The following is a 17633-nucleotide window of genomic DNA, read 5'->3' as shown; positions in this document are numbered from 1 at the left end:
ACTAACATAAAATTAAATATATTAATTTTAATAATAAATAAAATATTTCATTCTAGAATATATTTCAATCATGCTGCATTTTACTTAATTTTTTCTTTTACCCATTTTTGAAAGATCCCGCCTCTGACAACGGGATGAAATTGATGGAGAAGCTGCGTCGGTAACCATGGCAACGGCATCCCTCCTCCGAGAGAAAGCATGGTTGAGACGTTCGGCGGAGTCACGTGCGCTTTATTGCCCATTGACGATAGAGAGGAGGTTCTCAACGGGGGATTCCTCTCTCGTTTCCACCCACTCTGGTGATGCGGTGACTCTTTTTTTCCTTCATCCGGGATGACGTATCTTCTCCGTAACACCGCCAGGAGCGCCACTAGTCTAACTTAGGAAAAATCTACTCTGATCGATTTTTTTTTCCAACTCGCGCGCGCCATTTTGGCGTATATTTTGATTTGAGACGGGGTTTTTTTTTTCCGACCGATTTCGTTAGCGTTAGCGTTAACGTTAAACGACGTGAGGGAGAAGAGGGGAAGTAGAAAAATCGAGTATATTTGTTTATGATAGTGTTATTTCTTTCGCTCTGTGATATTCTAATCGTGTCGTTGCGTTCGTACGTCGGGGTTGGGGAGCGTGATTCCTAAGTCATATTTTTCATCATATATATATTTTTTTCTTTTTTATATGGGGGGGGGAACGGAAGGAATAAGATTATGGTGTCAGTAGACTGATAAAGATTGAAATTTACGCGTCTGTGCCACGCCGGTGGTGCATGGCTGGCAACATTGGGAAGATTTTGGTTGGGACATCGTGTTAAACTAGTCATTGAATAGTTATTTTATTGAGGCATATTTCGCGGTTATATACTTTAAAGGTGTTTAAATGACAAGTATGCCCGGTTTGGGGGGGGGGAGAAAAATACTAGGAAAAGGAATTTGGTAGTACAAACTTATAGAACGTAATTTTTCTCTCCAAAATTCCAGGTATGATGTAGTAACCCGAGTACTCTAAAAGGTGTTAAGACGTCTTAGAAGAACATTTTTGGTTAATTTCTTAAACTGTGTAAATTTGCAAAATGCTCCAGCCTTATTTAATTAGTTTAGGTAGTGTTTTAAAGCTAAATAATTGAGATGTTTTTGGTTCACAGAAAGTAGACTCTTATCTGGGATTTAAAAGGTAACCAAGGAATATTGTCAAGGTAGGTATAGTAAGTCGTTACTTAACAGTTACTTATAAAAATTCATGTACTTATGAACATAAGAGGCTAAAAACCTTATTTAAAATTCATCCAATAAGAAAAAAAAGAAGAAAGTTCAAACTAAACTCCATCCACTTCCGCCCGAACCTCACATCTAAAAACTCAATGATACACTTATTATTATAATCATCTCTTTCAAGCGTGTCTTGGAGAGAGAGAAGACTTCTATAACACTGGTTATACCAGCACCATTTCACTCTCTCAAACGAGACACGAAAAAAAAAGAAGATAAATATACAAACAGTCCGATTCAGATAAGAAAAAAAGAAAAAAAAAAGAATAAAAATTTGACCGGAAGACACCCAAGGGAGTCCGGGGGGGGGAGAAGGGGAAGTTTGATATAAATTCTCCGTATCATTCGTATATGATATTCGTTCGTGCCAATCTGCCTTTGAAAGAAATTCGATTCAAGGAAAAAATTTCGTTATTTCGTTTTCAAGCGTTAAGTTACGTTAAAATATATATATATATTCATTTCAATATAAAACCAACCGCGACCTTCGAATCTGCGTATGTAGACATTCAATTTTGTTCTGGTAAAAAAAGACGCCCGGTGTTATCGCGTAATAACACAATACACGTGAATTTATTAAATTTTACCATTAATTTTGACCCGACTCTGCAGTAGAAGCTACGTTGTTTACACCAAGGAATTAAAGCCTCAAGATCAATATTACATGGTAAATTTAATAAATTCACGATTAAAATACCATAACTCCATCCCAATTCGAATCTACCCCAATTCAAACAGTTTGCTCCTATAGTTAAGCTCACTTTGCGTAGAGAGTATTTAAGATGGGATAAACCGAACCGGTGTTGTAACGAAATAAGGGAGGTCTCCAAGAATCTAAAAACGTGTAAGAATACTACGGACCCTAGCTTCGCCCGGGGCGGTTCTTGGGGTGCCCTAGCTAGGGCTAAAGCTACACTGTTCAAATTCTTCCTCCAAACAATGGGTCCATGGAAAACCGTATAGGGTTATCACAGGCAGTGAGAGAGGGACCTACGCGGTCATTGCGTATATTCACCCCTATAAGTCGCCAGCCAGGGGGGCAAAAGGACAACGGGGGGGGGAATTGGTTATATCACCCTTGGTCCCAGGTGACAAGACAAGATGGACGGCTATAGACACCCCAATGTGTTCCCCTGGCTAGGAGAGGCTATCCTTCCCGTTTTGGGCTAGCTAGCTGGCGGCGCGGTGCATTCTGGGGGCTCAAGGAACAAAATCCTCTTATCGGTATAGGAGCACATGTGCAGTGTGACGAGTTTTTAGTACACGTAAGGCTAGGCTAACGCAGCTTAAGTAAAGAAGTTCGGATGCTTCGATTTAGCAAGCTTCCAATGAAGCATACGTGATTTCTAAATCACGTGTCCGAGGCCCCTTTTTTAAATATGATTTAAGATGGATTTCCTAATATTTTTTCCTTTGGATCTTTCTCTCAATTGCAAAGAATAATTCTTTCAACTTAAAATTAACTAAAATTCTCAAGATTGTATAGAAATAAATCCAGGAATTAAGACTTAAATCGTGATAAACAGGGATAAACCTTGCATGATGGGGGATAAAAGGTAAGTTAAAGGTAATTAATTAAGGTAAGAAATTACACTACCAATTCAAATCGCGTGTTAAAACTAAGTTACTTATTAAAAACTTCTTGGTATCGTGAACGTAAAACATACTTTAACCCAAAACGAGCTGCACGAATTCGCCCGTCGCATCTGGACCAACGACGTATATAGTGTATCCCCCAAAAATACAATCGTATATTTGAGCTTCTTGCCTTCTTTTTCTTCTCTCCAGATAACCCCAGGGCAAGAGAAGTGGTGCGAGTCATAAAAGGTTTCTTTCAGTTACGCAAGTCACATGCATGGGAGGAATGCTAAGACCAACGCCGGACCAACTTATCGACAACGAAAACAGATATATAGAATAGATTTCCATTTAAACTGATGTTTAAAGACTGTGAAATCCATTCTCCCGAAGTTAACAGGTCCTTCAGTGTCTTCGCCAACAATTGGGGAAGAACACCTGGAGCTACTATGTTCAGTTAAATCAAACTAACACCTTTAGAATGATAACTTCAAGTCAAACTACTTCTACAGTTTTACGTAACGTGCCTTTTACGACAAGTTGTCCGCAGTGGCTACAAGTCTTATAACGATTTTTAATTGCCCTTAAGGTCGTAAAAATAGGTTTTATAAGTAGGGAGACAGTCGGCTAGCCCTTCCATCATTGGCTTTCGGGTCCTAAACGTCAGGGAAAATGACAGTTTAACGAGGGGATTGTAATTCCTTTTCTTACATGCATACATACATTGTACGAATGGTATTAAACTGTTTTACAAGGGGAGAGACCATGCATAACACGTAGAGGTGGTCTCTTTCTAACTTAAGGCTTTCTTTTCCTACGTATTGAAACAAATTTTATTGTAAAACGATTGGCTCGTTTCTCTTTTTCTTTGAGTGTGTGAAATTGTTATCTTTAAGAATTTTTATGATATTTTTGACTGTTTTCAGGAGCTGGGATTTCCAAAAGCAAAAACAGTTTCATTTTAAACTTTGCAGGATACACACAACACATTCGGGTAAAGGTTTAGTGCGTGTCCTTATTTGGATTAAGTTTAATTACAAGGTAAGTTTAAATATTATTAATTATATTTTGTTAAGGGGAAAATAATAAAATTGCGAAGGTTTCTTCGAGAAGCTCTTCGTGTAAACATAACTTTTAACCTAGCTCAAGTATTTATTTATCTTTTGCGTGTAATGATCCTTGAAGCGTTTAAATGCCTCAAATAATCGTGACTCTGTAATTCCATTCTATTTTATAACCCCAAACGGTGTATATATGACCATGGCCTATAACATTACGACCATGACGTCATCAACACTAAAGATGAACTAAAAAAAAATCATTTACCTGATAATTTAAAACAATACACTGTTAAAAAAAATGGAACCGTTTGACACCTTTAGAGGTGTTTCCTAATGCATCCCCAGTAGCACCTCTATTGGTGTTTAAAAGCACCATTCGAGAGGATGTCAATACGCACCTTTCAAAACGGTGCGAAATAATACCTTCTCTGAAGGTGCTTTTTAAATCCTGTTAGGTGTTTTAATCACTTAGAATAGAGGTGTATATTAATACCTGAAAAAGTGTTAATAAACCCTTTAAAAAAAGGTCTTTTTGAGACAAATTTGGTGTTTTTAAATTCCATTGACGTTCGTGCTTTTTAATTCCTGTTAGGTTTAAAACATCACCCTTAATTGAGGTTTATAATTATACCAGAAAGGTGTCTATAGACTCTTAATTTCTTAAAAGGTGTTTTTTGAAATAATTGTTTTTCAAAACACTCAAAACACATGAGTTACCATAGATTAGTCTTTCAAAATAGCTACTCAAATCCAGTGGATTAAGGGTAAACGTTTTTTCTGCCGTAAGCCTTATTCAAACGTGTAAGAATTGATACGCGTGCGAAAAGGTTACGTTTAACCTTTACTGTATATCCTCAATAGTTCTATTGAAGGACCTGATTTATATCATTCAAAAGTGTATTTAATTTTCGGCTCACTGTGAACCGTCAAGACCTCCTCAAAGACACACGAATTCATGGAAGCAAACCGAACAACGCTTACCAAAATCTGTAGAAGTAGCATTCAGTGTAACTAGGAAAGTTTAATTTCACGTTTACACTGTATATAAATGTAGTAAAGCTGAATTAAAAAGTAAACACCGAATTTGAAATATTAATATAAAAGATGTTCTTGCAATATTGAAATGAAACAGAGCTTTTTAGCTACAAAACTACAAAAAGAATCGTAATGCCGAAACATACTAAATATTTTCATTTAATATTCTACAATAAGAAAATGTTATGGTTTTGTAAGAGATAATTTTATTTTACTCGCTTTATATTAACTTTGATATGCGTATAGTGTTTCGATTCAGATGCAATCTTCATTACTCGTTCTGTATAAACTTTCACTTGTGTCGTTCCGAAGAAAGAAGATTATTAAATAAATATAAATGATATTAATTTTTTTAATCGTCAGTATTTTACCTTAATTCTAGTTAAGTGGCTTAAAGAAGCGTTATTCTTAAAATGATTTTAAATATAGCTATTGTTGACGTTTGACTTCTACCGTAAACCGTTTTCACAAATTTTGGAAATTTAGGGTATATAAGGCGATTGATTGACAAATAGTAGGAATAAGCGCTATTGCGTGAACCTTTGGTCGAAGCCCTGCCATTGGGAGGCTAGTCGTTTCTCGTAACTTAAGCCGTTCGCGCGTACGTCTTAATCCCAACGATGATAATGGAGTAGAAGCTAATGTTTCAGATTTGCGTGTATGTGGTATACACAGATGGTGTTGTCAGAAGCCAATAAGTACAGATAAACGTGTATTTCGTATATACCATTAGAAAAACAAGTGTGGAGATTGCGTAATGAAGTAGAATTTTTACCTCTCCGAGTGAAGATGACGTCACGGAGAGGTATTGCACTGGACGTGTTTGTGTGTCTGTCTGGCACCGTGTTCGCAGTTGGCAAATCGAAGCAAACGTGTTCCCAATTTCCGGACCGCGTTCGCAGTATACAGAAATTCGAAAAATGTTACTTCGTTGCTATATGCAAATTATTTAACGTCAATAATTAACTATCCGTTACACCTTCATCTACTGTCTAACCACCAATTGTTTCACCCAATCTCAAACGGTATTTAATGGCTTCTAACATCAATACCATGCAATAGTCTTTCGTGTACACCACATACGCCACACGCGACTAGGGTTACGAGAAACGTCTAGCCTCCCAATGGCAGAGCTTCCACCAAAGGTTCACGCAATTGCGCACTTTCTTACCTCTTAGTGTGAATCAATCACCTTTTATACCCTTAATTTATAAAAGTTCTGATATAGGTGTTCCCTAGAAGTATAACGTTAAAGATAGCTATGTTTAAAATTATTTTAGGAATTAAGTTTCTTAAACCGACTTAACTATAATTAACGTAAAATACTGACTATTAAAATAATTAATATCACTTATATTTATTTAATTATTTAAGATCAACTTCTTTCTTTGGAATGAAAAAAGTGAGAGTTTATATAGAACGAGTAATGAAGATTGCATCTGAATCGAAACGCTACACGCATATCAAAGTTAATATAGAGCGAGTAGGATGAAAAGATCTCTTACAAAACGATAATATTTTCTTTTTGCAGAATATTAAATGGAAATATTTTAAATATTTTTCGGCATTACGATTCTTTTAGTAGTTGTGTAGCTATAAAGTTCTGTTTCATCTCAGACACACAGATACGTCCAGTGTAATACCTCTCCGTGACGTCATCGTCACTCGGAGAGATAAAAACCTGTGCCAAGGGGAAATTAAAGTATTTTTTATGAATTACTCTAATTCCAAGAAATTCCAGCATATTGAACTCTTCGAGAACTATTTTCCAATGATTGAAAAATCATAATAAGTATGAATTCCTTCAAATATTTGGTATAAGGTAGTGCAAAGCAATTTTTAAAATCTTTGGGATATTTTTAGAATGCTTCACTATGCAGGTAGAATTTATAGGTGATTTCCCTCTAAGGTCATATCAAAAACCTTTCACTTAAAAAAAAAACACCATATCAGCTAAAGAGTGTTAAGTCAAGCCCAAAGGTGTTTATTCGCACCATTCAAACAGATTTATATTAAAAACACTATTTCCGTTTTTAAAAAAATTGATAAGGGTCAATTAACATCTAAAAGTGTTTATACGTACCAGTGAAACACCATTTCCTTAAAAAATACCTTAAAAGAGTCAACTAGCTCCTTTTTAAGGAGAAAACACCATCTCAGTTAAAATACACTCTAAAAAGAGTATATAAACACCTCGAGGTATTTCCGAACACCCATGAAACACCTTTTTTTCTAACAGTGTAAACTTCTATAGTTATTTTGGGGGACGTGGTTCCCATATATCGTTAGGCATAAAATGTTTTTGGCTACACGCGGGCTAATTTTCGTTGTACCAACTAGAGCGCGTGCAGCCCATTCCATGTTGGGGAGATGGGGGGGGGTAAGAACTGAAAACAAACGAAACGCCCTATAATTTATGCCCTATTATGAATTAAACCCAATCCCATCATGAATAATAGCAATATTTAAAAACACCTTTTTGGCTCAGAATCTTACATAGTTAAAATGATACAATACAATACAATAAATTAATGAATATTCCTGGTACAATTTAAATTATTCCGGTGGGGGTTTCGCCATCACCTCTCATCTCCCCATGAGAACGGTACACATAGCAAGTACAGAGAGAGAGTAAGAGCGTGGGAGTTTGAGAGGCTGGACGTTATGGATCCCGGCACGAATCCCTGGGAGCTCTATGGAGGATGGATGTGTATATATAAGACACAACGTCGGGATATCTAATAACGTTACGAATATAGTACACGGAAGCGCGGGAAAAATCGATACGAACGGTATTTTGGCGGGGTATATAAGCTCGGTTGGGGACTGGCGGGAAAAGCGAACTTGGAAAACGCTTAATCCCTGTGGAAGGGCGAGTGGATTAGAGCGTGCCTGGATCTCCATTTATTCTACGCCGGGATATTTTTCCCGATTTCGGATGCCCTCCCTACTCTACTCTACTCTAGAGGTATAGAAGGGGGGGGAAGAGAAAGTAGGAGGGTTAAATATATTACATAACGTACATTATATGAAGTAAATTGCAAATTAGTATTCTTAACCTTGTCTCATTTTATAAATAAAAAAAATCAAAATTTTGGAATTAGCCCCTGAAAACGAGCTTTCCCGCTATACATTGGTGTTCAGCGGTTGGAACACTTCTACAGGCGTTTTCAAAAATATTTGAGCTAGGCAATTTTATAAAACATATTTTCAATCTTTAGAAAATCTATTCTCTTTGTCGCAATGACCTTTGCCCTTTATATAGATTAGAATTTTCCAGAAATAACTATATCATTACAGCGTGTCTATAAAACAAGTTAAAAATTTCGAAAATGGGTTCCAATGTATATATTGGAAAAAAAACGTTAAATACTTCGATTAAACAACTTCTAATAATAATATATAGACGTATCCCCTCCTTTCGACGGCGGCGTCGGGGTTTTGGGGCTTCTCTGTCAGGCCCTATAGTAGCGGAGCAGTTGGGATGAGGAGTTTGGGGCGCGGGCATTGGCGCATAAAGCCCCACCAGCCATCTTATCAAGATTTATTCGCGCCGTTGAAATACGGTTTCGCTTAGCCTTCGAGAATAACGAAAGAGAGAGACTATACTCCTTCCTCTCTCCGGCTTGCACCATCCAAGGAGAGAGAGAGAGGAATAAGAGAAGTGGGAAAAGAGCTTTCCCTCCGTCTATCCATCCAATGTATTTTTAACCGTTCAAAAAAAGCGCGTGCTAGCAATGCAGCGTGGCATCCACCCTGTCTCGAGCTAAAACAGACTGTACACGCCACGTGCAAGAAGAAGAAAAAAAATTACCTTACTAAGGCTTAGTGGGGTCTTAGGTACATTCTGTTTGACTAAATGAAAGCAATACAGGGGAAACGGGGGAAAAAATATTGTCTGAAGCGCATATTTTCTGAGAAAGATTGGTAGGTTTTAATTTATAAAGACCAATAAGGGCATATTAATAAATAAATAAATTTATCAAAAGAATTCATAACGCCAGCGAGTGTACCAAGATTTTTAAGTCTGAGAAAATTTCCGTATCTTTTGATTTCAAATTCCCCCAAAAATACTAATCAATTCATTACGGCCCGAATTTCAAAGTCAGGTAAGTTGGTAACAACTACCCAATCACTCCAAACAACCCTTTTTCAACCTCACCCTGGAGCTGGCTGGTACAGAGAAGGAACAGGGGGAACCAATGGAAGAAGAGCTAAGTCTCCAAAATATTTCCTTTAGATTAATGGGTCCCAACCAACATCCGCACAAATTTTTACTCTTTTTCATTTTCCCCTTTCTTTCTTCTCAAAAAAATTTAAAAAAAATACCCCAAAAACTAGGAAGGGACTCGAGTTTTTGGGATGAAGACCTTCCTAAACTAAACTAAAAAAAAAAAAAAAAGGAACCGCATTGCTAGGAGCAATTCAAGCGTAGGGTTATGGATTGAGAAAGAGAAAAAAATAGTCCTTTAAAGAAGTCGGACAGTTAGTTAAAACAATCAATGTGTATGAGTGCGAATAGATAGATGATAATCCCTCCAAAGCAAATAAGTTTAAGTGGCGAGTATTAGACACCTCTTTTATACATTTTCCCAAGGTAGTTTTTTAACATCACGCTGTCCTCTAAAATTATACCTTTTTTTTAAAAAAAGAAAAAAAAACAGTCCAACGCTATACTAGCATGCAGCTCCACCACATGTGGCTGCTACGACTGTAGCGGGCGTATACATTTGAAGAGAAGGCAAAAAAGCTTAAAAAAAGAAATTTTTATAAAATATTGTAGTGGTAGCAGTACATTTTGTACACTGAGTATAATCCACGCTTGAGGGATTTTTTAAGTCTCTCTCAGTCTCTTCCTATCTCTCTTCTGTATGGGTTTCTTTTTTATTTGTGTCTTTTTAGTGTCTTCCCTCGGGATAGTCAAATAATCTTTTCTATTTCGCCGCCCCACGACTGTTTTCACAAGGATTCCTTTTATTCTCACCGTGTATATTTAATACGAGCTTACACGGGACGGGACGCTCATTTTAGCTTCCTGGTTTTCTTAAAAAGTAAATAATGTCGAATAAGGAAGAAGAAAAAAGTAAATTAAAATTACAAAAAAAAATATGTAGATAAATAAAAACCTCCCACGCTACATTATAATAGTTTGTATATTTTTGCACCAATAAGGAGGTTTATTTTTTGGATTAACTAATTAGGAAAGGTATATTTTAATTAATAGACCGACAACCTAATTGGTAAGGGAGGATTTAAATTAAAAAGCTGAAATATGATTTTAGCTTTGGGAAAATTTTCTAGAAATCTATGTATAAAAATATTTTGGTTATTTTGAGCTTTTATTTTATTTAATTATTTGTTTATTTATTTTTGGGGGATTTGGTCAAACGTCAGATGTCGCTAACGATGTTTCTAACCCATATAATAATAAATCTTCGTATAATTAAAGATATTTCAATTTAATCGTGACGATTCCTTAAATTCCGTATAACCACAGATATTTTAGGACAGGCATGCCACATTTAATGGGGTATCTTCAGTTAATAATTTTATTAAACTAAACGACCCGATACCGGACCGAACCGGTAATGATTAAATATCGCTAAAACATCACCGCAAAGTTAATATCAGTTATTTCACCAGACCCCCTCCTCTCCCGAGCCCATTCCACGTATGGATATGCCCGTGTAAACCTCAAATTCAATTAAGAAATTCCACACAACCAAGTAAAAAGAAGGAGCGAGAGAGAGAGAGAAAAATAAATAAATAAAGTGCCTGTCGGAAGAAACTCATACCCCGTTTATGATGTAGTGTTGGTTGCTGACATTGCCTAGTCAACTTTCAACCGTTATCAGAAAATTTAGCCAGGGGTATCTTTGATGTATGGAGCTAAAGCGAACACAACACTGCAGAAGCTTAAAACTAGACCAACGAGAAAAGGGAAGGGGAGCCCGGATGGTTGGAATTTTCCTTTCCCAAAAATATATTACGCTCTAGATGATGTACAACCATTCTCTAATGTTCATTCTTGATTTTTGGGGAAGGCCCATCCCATACCCGTTGCTTTTAATGGGCTTTTCGCGCACTACGCTAGCCAAGGCAGTGGAGGGCCTTATACAGGAGGAACTCCTACGGCTGCATCGCATCGCATGCCGCCGTTGGCCCTTGGCGGTTGGTTGTCAGCTGCAGCTAAAATTCCTCGAGATCCTTTCTGGTTGAATTTCTCCCATACTACTACTATTTTTCCTCCCCATGCACGCCGACGCGATATCAGTTGGCCGTTTCCATACTCTTTTATGGGGCGTTAGAAAATGTTCGATCGACCTTTAACTATAGGCGGGTTAAGTTATTTTACCTAAAAGGGTCGTTGTTGCAAACCGCATCGAGAAGGTGTTACGGTAATAGTTAGAGTTAAACATTTGAGGTGAAATAATGTGGGAAATGTTGGGGGGAAACTGAGGTAACCCTGAGGTAATTGAGGTCCATTTCTTGAAAATAAGGGCGCGAAAATGTTCTTAAATCTATTAAGTATTAATACCGTATATAGAGAGCTTTCAGTTGAGGGAGGAGCTGAGTCTCGTGACATAATTTACGCTGCCATATTGGTGGGTTTAAAGCGGGAATGAAGCTGACAACGCCCAATATGGCTACCAGAACAGCGATAAGACTTGGGAGGGTGTGACGTAGTACTAACATCTCTGAAAGCTCTCTATTCTTAACTTCTCTATCTACGCCTCGTCCCATAGTCCCATACGTTTACCCCATGCGGGTAAAGTAAGCATGGGAAAAGAGGTAGAAAGGAGATCGAGGCGCGCCTTTTAGTTGGTTGTTATGTCCGTTTTTTAACTTTTCCCCTTCTCCTATGAGCTCTAGCTCGTCCCGTCATCGTCCCTTCATATTTCCTTCTTACCAAAACCGTCATTTAGAGTTAATTTAGGGTGGTTTTTCCCGTGCCTTAATTACGGAAACCTTTAAAAATGGAGATATCATTGTACGGGAGGGGGACGGGGTGTTTCTGGTTAAAAAAGCTCTTCCCATATAATCGCCATCGCGGTTAACCCGCAAAAGGGCGCCACCGTCGCCGCTATAGTACACCATACACACTCCTAATGGCCGGTCAGAACGACCATTAGATTAACCAACCGCGCTTGGAATTTGTCGTGGCCTTGGGAAAGGAAAGTTATACGGAAAATAATAATATTAATATTAATAAAAAATAAAGCTAAAAGATGTATGGGATATTATTTAATAAATTAATATTGATATTGAAACACCGATAATTTGTATTTAAAAAACCTACGCTTGAATTCGGGAAAAAAATAAATAAATAAAAAATTAAATCCATTTAAGTATACGATAGCGAGACTTCAAACACTAAAAAGGTTAAAAGATATAATAAATTTCGCAACGTTTGCATTGGTATCATTAGGTTGCTTTTAAAATGTCACCTATAGTAAGTTATAATCCGGCCCACACTAGAGATAATCTCATAATATATTTCTCAAGGTTGGAACCAATATAAGAGATTAATTTTGTACCTTTCCCTTATCAAAGAAGCTGGTAAGAAATTCGGAACGAAAGTATACAAGATCTAATATAAAAAAAAAGGTATCAAATACCAGCCATTCCAATAAAGGTATTCCCCAGGTTATCAAGAAAATGAAATATTAACGTTATGAAAGGCGGGTAAGTTAACAGCACGAGATTTCGATAAAAATAATCCCTCTAAAATTTTGGTAAATCCGCGTGACTGGCGGGTTCCCATTTGAAAGTGAAGAATTATGGAAATGAATACCCAAACTGCATCCCCTGGCGTTTTTTTTTTCTTGCATTATTCAAGGAGGGTTCAGCTGCCTAGTAGCATGCTCCAACTACAATAATACCATCGGGATATAACAGAGATATCAAACCATGGGAAGTTTCTTCCATCTAACCAGGTTGAATTAGAGCAAAGGCCGGATAGGTGTTAGTTTAAACCTTGATGCATGGAGTACATTCTCTATTCAGATTTCTACGGTGAACGAGGTATATAAGCCCGAGAAAATATATCAAGGAACCCGAATATAAAACTTAAGCAGGGTGCAATGTCTAAAAAAAAAAAAAATAGTCCCTCCTCCCTTAGCAAGTTAGACCTATAGAAGAAAACGGTGGTACAGTTTTTGGCCCCAGGAGATAAGCAGTTTCCGTGAATTTCCTGAAAATGGGAGACTTGGATAGTGAGTGCGTGAAATTATAAATTTCCTCTATGAATATTCCACTTGTCTTTAAGATTTTAACTATAACACAAATTACATAAAAAGAGGGATCAATTGATGTCCAATGACAAGCATTAGCAAATGACTCCCAAAAAGGTCAACCCGATCATAAAACAAAACGTCCAATCATAAATTAACGAAAATATTCGTGGGAGTATTTCAATAAATTCTCGGGTTTGGTTTGGTTTAGGTCTCAGCTTGTATGTGATATACCGGTCTCTCTACTTCCTACCTTACCTTTTCCAAGGAAGCGGGAGAGAAAGCTATAGGTTCGATCTCATTACTGGAAAAGCCATCCTAGAGAGGGCGTCCGCGCGCGACTTTTGAAAATCAAGAGAGAGCGAGAGAGCGAGAGAGAGAGAGAGAGAGAGAGAGAGAGAGAGAGAGAGAGAGAGAGAGAGAGAGAGAGAGAGAGAGAGAGAGGAGAGAGAGAGAGAGAGAGAGAGAGAGAGAGAGAGAGAGAGAGAGAGAGAGAGAGAGAGAGAGAGAGAGAGAGAGAGAGAGAGAGAGAAGAGAGAGAGAGAGAGAGAGAGAGAGAAGAGAGAGAAGAGAGAGAGAGAGAGAGGAGAGATTCGAATCCATCTGGAAACGAGATTGCTTCCGAATGAAAGTGCTAAGGGGCTATGGAACTATAGTATAAGGGGATCCCCATGATTAGTGCCTTGGAAATGGTTCTCCAAGCGTATACACACATCTCTAGGAGACCAGCTAGCTAGCCATGGTTTGGGATTTTTGGGAAAGGGGGAGGGGAAAGGAGGTGCGGGGTGGTCCCGGAGTTTGAGATACTTTTCCCAAAGGCCCAATTTATCGTGATTAAATTGAATAACCTATCTTGATCATAGAAAGAAGGAAGAAAAAACGCGCGCGCCTGTGGAACGTCTCCCGCCAAAAGTATATATATCTTACACATGATATACCGAAATGGAACGTGAAAGATTATGGCTATAATTTAAAATTAGCATAATTGCCTAAGAAATTAGGGGGATTGTCCGGCGCGGGTATTTAAATTAATTTCAACAAAAGTCGAAATTAAATATTAATATTAACCCAGCCAGTTTTCTGTATAAACTTCAATTACTCATTCAAAAGAGGATATTGCAGTACATACATTCAAGATCTAAATTTAGTAGTGTAAAAACGTGGTGTGCCGCGGCAAAAACAAAGTATAGTGGAATATTTTTATAATAAACGGTGCCAGTTTCTTTGCCAATAAAACGGGGTCTTATGTACGTCGTTGAAGAACTACCATATATTTCTCAGAAATAAGTATAAGAAGAAAAAGAAAAAAAAAACTGCTAGAAGCTTTCTTGGTGATGTTTCTTTTTTAGTCCCGTTGGTTTTCGGGAACTATATAGACGCGGCTAAAGCTAAGCGGGGTTAGGGATTTTTACATCCAAACAAGCAATGACTCTCTCAATACAGAGCGAGAGAAAGAAAGAGAGAATCTAGCGTCTAATGCAAGAGAAAAGTTACGCAAAAAGATTTACGATTGCACGCCAAAAAGACTTATGTACACCGCCGTATATACGCCATCCGAGTATGAAGTCAAAAGGAATTTTTGGCACTAACTTTAACATTCGAGAACACGAAATAGTCAGTCGGGTTGAGGTTATTCACAAACCCATAGGGTTTTCTTTCTCGCATACATTCTCATGTCGAGGCAAAAAAGTCTCAACGGATATGCCTCGCAACGTTCGTATAAGTTACCAGAAAACAAAATAGTTGGCGAAGATTGAAAAGTTAATTTTAGATTACCATAGAGTCTATAGAAGACGTTTGTAACTTGAAGTAATTGAGAACTTAGTTACCACGAAATTTACTAGACTCGAGTTGCATGCCCAAACTTAACCATCTTCCTGGCCAGCCAAAATCATCCAGCTAAATCGGAATTTGTACAACTAAATTCTAAAACGTCCTGTGTTCTTTCATCTCGTAAAGAGACGTTTCAATAATCCTTTTGCGCACTTATAGAAACTCCATTACTTACACGACAATCTCCAACACTACATATTTGATCAATAGGACATTTAGGGGTCACTCGTATCACTAAAAATGATAAGGAGTTTTGGTCTATATAGAAAAGACAACCCATTATGGTCTAGCAAAAGCCATCCCCCCCAAAAAAATATATATAAGTTCCTATACATTTGCGCGCAATCTTTATGATAGTGTATTCCATACCATCAATAGAATGAAATCCCCTTCTTCCCCCCTCCCTCCACAAAACCCTTCCAATAATATATCGTTAATACGTTTTAGCTAACCCCATAAAACCGAAAGCTTCAAGCAAGTCGCCCAGCAGTCAAGACTGCGGAGGACTTCTTCTTGGGTTACTTCGCATCAGGGACAATCGAAAGAAAACCCTTTTTATACCCATCACCCATCCAAGATGGGGCATTAGACCGTAATACTAGTGTCCATGGACCAATCCCAGAATTCTCTTAGGTCAATAGTATTTAACCCTATCTCTTAGTAAAGGGTTTAGAGTAAACTGGGGATGAAAATACGTTGAAAGAACTGTTATTTGGATCCCAGAGAGAAGAGAGAAGAGAAAAGAAAAAGAAAAAATGTATACGGACGGGATAGAAGTCCAAATGTTTCTTCCATCTTTTTGGGGTCGCTTCATCGATCCGTCCACTCAGTGAACCGGACAGATAAAACTTCTGGCTGGTGGCGCGACTCTTGATCTAAAGTCTTATATACCCCCTTAGTTTATTCTTATAAAGAGACAGTCCCAAATAAGTCCCTATAAGAGAAATGCATCTAATCTTGGGTGTACGCTTACGAAAAACGTAGACGAATTTCAATATACTAGTCCTTTAAAGAAAAGGGACGTTATACTTCCTCTTTTTTCCTCTCTCTCTCTCTCTCTCTCTCTCTTCAAGTATTTGAGCGCTGCCACGTCCATAGAATTCACGGGTCATTTCCTTCCAGAGTTTCTCATCCAGGGAGGAAAACTTACCATCCACCCACATACACACAGCTAGAATACAAGGGCGTCATTCTAGCGTCCATGGAAAAAGAAATACTGGATGTCTTTTCCTAACCCTCCATTTATCCTACGCCTTACTTTTTTCGCTCTCTTTCTCTAGGCTCTCTTCATCGAATGGAAGAGATAGTGCATGCACTGGGCTTGGGATAGGAACTTCTATGAAATATACACACCTCTCAATGTACGAGTGCAGGAATGTTACGCGCAGTATATACCAATAACAAGTTACCCCATTAAAAGTCTATTTTTTTTTTCTTCTTCTTACTATTTCTATCTCTTTTTCTGGTATTGCTTTGAAATCGTCCACGCGAAAGACCAATTTCTTAAAGACTCAGGACCAATTCCGAGTGAAACTACAGTACACCCAGACCCCTTTCATTCCTAAAGAGAGTAGAGAAATTCCTTAAAGATGTTGGAAAATTCGGGTTGAGATCAACTTTTGGGAATGCGAACTTCTCTAAGAAATACTACTGTATTCATCTTGACTGGACCTCGCGCAAAAATGCACGTGTTTTTTATTCTGACGTACGAATTTAATGAAAATCTCGAGCATACCTATGTACGAACAACCTACATTTAAAATGAAAACACTGTAAAAAGCGCGCGACCATTTCATTCAATTTACAATCGAAATGGCCTATTTTAACCGCATTCGAATTATAAAGAGCTCGTGCTGAAATACAGCTTCTCACGCGCAAAATCTCGTTCATTACTTCTGTAAAATTGCGGCATAGACAAAGGCAAGGCATCTACACCACTGAAATGGTCCATGAGCTCTGTAACCCTTCACCACAGTCTTATACAAGCGTTTATATCGGAAAAAAGTTTGAGAATTTTTTTCTTCTTCTTCCCGTGGCAATATCCCTATTACCCGGTTAAAGGGGTAATGTTACGGTATAAAGATAGGGGGTATATGGTTATATCTCGCTTGGTATGGCTATAAAGGAAGTAGAGGAACGTTTTAATTCGTTAATGGACGAATAAGAAACGCAGCTGCTGACGGAGAAGGAAGGTCCCCGGGAATGGCAAAAACTCATTAGTGAAAATGCAAGCTTGGGACCATCCACATGCACTATCTCATACGCATCCGGTACGCGAGAGCGCTCCAGTCCCAAAACTACTACAACTACTACGTACCCCCTTCTTATAGACAGCGTCCTGGATAGAATAGGCGTGTGGGTTTTTCCCAACATTAGAAACATCTACAATAATCGAGAGTTCATTTTGTTGTCTCATGAATATGGTGTCAATTATGGACTTTTCAGGGTTATCTCTTCAAATTATGTACACGTTTGAACGTTCGAAACAATAGCCAGTAATTTCCACACATATTTTGGACTATTTTAAAGGGTTTCTCAACGTATATCGATTATTCAAGGTCTGCGCTTGTAATTATGTTCACAATCCCTTAATTCCGCAAATAATAGAAAATACAAAGAGAAAACGA

The 17633-nt window shown here is 37.8% G+C and overlaps 1 protein-coding gene and 1 long non-coding RNA gene across 18 annotated transcripts in view; one reads left to right on the top strand and one right to left on the bottom strand.

The window, feature by feature from the left end:
- LOC149692534 (uncharacterized) overlaps positions 1-464 on the bottom strand; it is a 211215-nt gene extending 210751 nt beyond the window's left edge. For all 12 annotated transcript variants that reach the window (XM_089868303.1, XM_089868300.1, XM_089868305.1 and 9 more), the window contains exon 1: positions 102-464. The gene's annotated coding sequence lies outside the window, so the exon portion shown is untranslated. The remainder of the gene's footprint in view (positions 1-101) is intronic.
- Positions 465-655: 191 nt separating this feature from the next.
- The window catches only part of LOC149692531 (uncharacterized), a 110960-nt gene continuing 93982 nt past the window's right edge, over positions 656-17633 (top strand). For 3 of the 6 annotated variants that reach the window (XR_016382802.1, XR_016382799.1, XR_016382797.1), the window contains exon 1: positions 656-3884. This is a non-coding gene — a long non-coding RNA (uncharacterized LOC149692531). The remainder of the gene's footprint in view (positions 3885-17633) is intronic. The other 3 variants (XR_016382798.1, XR_016382800.1, XR_016382801.1) reach the window with 1 other exon arrangement.

Source organism: Phalangium opilio, unplaced genomic scaffold (genome assembly GCF_054372755.1).
Source record: "Phalangium opilio isolate 3A_F unplaced genomic scaffold, DU_Popi_V2 ptg000024l_1, whole genome shotgun sequence".
Classification (NCBI taxonomy): domain Eukaryota; kingdom Metazoa; phylum Arthropoda; class Arachnida; order Opiliones; family Phalangiidae; genus Phalangium; species Phalangium opilio.
This window is presented reverse-complemented; position numbering and strand designations above follow the sequence as displayed.